Below are 1,917 nucleotides of genomic sequence, written 5' to 3'. Positions count from 1 at the left end.
CACTCCCTTAATGGCTGCCAAAGTTGGGTCCCCGTCGGCTCAATCTCACATAAAATGTGAAATAATGCGGCCTTGGAGGGTATTTTAAACTGCATTCTATCACCTGTGTTACACGTAGACAAAAGAATAATGACAGAATACAACACACAAGAATCTAACATCGAATTTTAAGCGGCTTTAAGGGTACTACACCCCTCGATAAATTTGTGACTATTTTTGCATTTTTCTCAAAAACTAATACCACAGTGGTAACAAAAGTTATGTATATTATAGGGGCAAGGAATCCAATTACTACACTGGCATTTCAGTGACCCAAGACAAGCGGTTCGTTATTTATGATAAGAAATAAGGTACCGCTACGATGTACCTCATTTCCTATCATATATACTGAACCGCTTGTCTTGAGTCACTGAAATTTCAGTGTAGTAATTGGATTCCTTGCCCCAATAATATACATAACTTTTATTACCAGTGTTTCATTATTTTTGAGAAAAATGCAAAAATAGTCACAAATTCACCACAGGGGTGTAGTACACCCTTAATCCACCCAATTGGGCAGTCACTACACCAGTGTGATGCATGCGGGGACCCGTCATGGCCGACCAAATCCTGACCATGACTTGGCTCGTTGGATTCGTCTATAGGAAATTCCAATACCGGGGGCCAAAACCTATTGTTACTATTGACAAAATTATTGCAAACAATGACAAGGAGTGCTGAAAAGCAATGCATGTTTTGATCCATTTCGCATTTAGAGATTATATATTCCAATTGCATTCCGTTCTAAGATCAGAGCTTATCATTTCCGTGCAGTAGGCCTATGTCGATAACACGGAAACAAATACATGCGCTATCTCTTGAACTTTGTATTTGATAAATTGAATAATTCCATCTACTGCTTAGTTGCATACTCATCTGGTAGCGTGGCCGAGCGGTCTAAGGCGCTGGTTTAAGGCACCAGTCATTTCGATGGCGTGGGTTCGAATCCCACCGCTGCCACATTATTTTTAACTTCACTTTATGTATTTTTTTATTATAATTTTATAGTACTGACACTTTTCTTTGATGACTTTGACCATTTTTTTTTTTTTTCAAATATCTTAAAAATACGAAAATCTAGTCACTTTTTTGGTATAGCAAAGCGGTAACCAAAGTGTTTGGTGAAGTTTTCCCTGTTTTTGTTGGAGCGGAACATAATCGGTATTTGCTTATTTACTTGTTTATTTTAATGTACACCAATTGGTAGCGTGGCCGAGCGGTCTAAGGCGCTGGTTTAAGGCACCAGTCATTTCGATGGCGTGGGTTCGAATCCCACCGCTGCCATGTCCTTTTTTATATCTTTTTAATATCTGCATCTGGAATCATGTTTGAATGCTTCCTGCTCTACTTTTCGACCATTATACGCCTTTTGATGATATTGAAACACATGTTTCTAATGCTAAATAAAGAAAAGTAAGTTGTAGCGTTCGACAATCTATATTTTAAAGCTGTAAAATTTTTATTGAATAACTAATTTATTCATTTATTTATTTATTTCCTTTTTATTTATTTATTTTTATTGTTTATTATTAGTTTATTGTTATTTTTTTAATTAATGTGTTTGTTTATTTAAATTCACCTGGTAGCGTGGCCGAGCGGTCTAAGGCGCTGGTTTAAGGCACCAGTTATTTCGATGGCGTGGGTTCGGACCCCACCGCTTCCATATACTTTTTCATATTTTATATTTATAGATATAGTATAATGACATGCGTGTAATAGTGGTAGACATTTTTCATTACTGGTGGATACACTACGTATAGATCGCCCAATAGTTACCGGCCAGTTCCAACAAAAAATGCTTAACTGCGGGCCCTATGCAGACAACCAATCCTTTTGTGGCATGTCCATTCACCCATATAATAATAGCAATCAATGAAC

General features: G+C 37.1%; 3 non-coding genes across 3 annotated transcripts; all 3 read left to right on the top strand.

Annotated features, from left to right (window-relative positions):
• Positions 1-917: 917 nt before the first annotated feature.
• Trnal-aag (transfer RNA leucine (anticodon AAG)) lies at positions 918-999 on the top strand. Its single transcript has one exon. It is a non-coding gene; the product is annotated as a tRNA-Leu (tRNA).
• Positions 1,000-1,241: 242 nt separating this feature from the next.
• Trnal-aag (transfer RNA leucine (anticodon AAG)) lies at positions 1,242-1,323 on the top strand. Its single transcript has one exon. It is a non-coding gene; the product is annotated as a tRNA-Leu (tRNA).
• Positions 1,324-1,620: 297 nt separating this feature from the next.
• Positions 1,621-1,702, top strand: Trnal-aag (transfer RNA leucine (anticodon AAG)). Its single transcript has one exon. It is a non-coding gene; the product is annotated as a tRNA-Leu (tRNA).
• The last annotated feature ends 215 nt before the right edge of the window (positions 1,703-1,917 follow it).

The sequence above is a fragment of the Amphiura filiformis genome, chromosome 10 (assembly GCF_039555335.1).
Source record: "Amphiura filiformis chromosome 10, Afil_fr2py, whole genome shotgun sequence".
In the NCBI taxonomy this organism is placed as follows: Eukaryota; Metazoa; Echinodermata; class Ophiuroidea; order Amphilepidida; family Amphiuridae; genus Amphiura; species Amphiura filiformis.
Note: the sequence above shows the minus strand (reverse complement) of the source record. Positions and strands in the feature narration are given on the sequence as shown.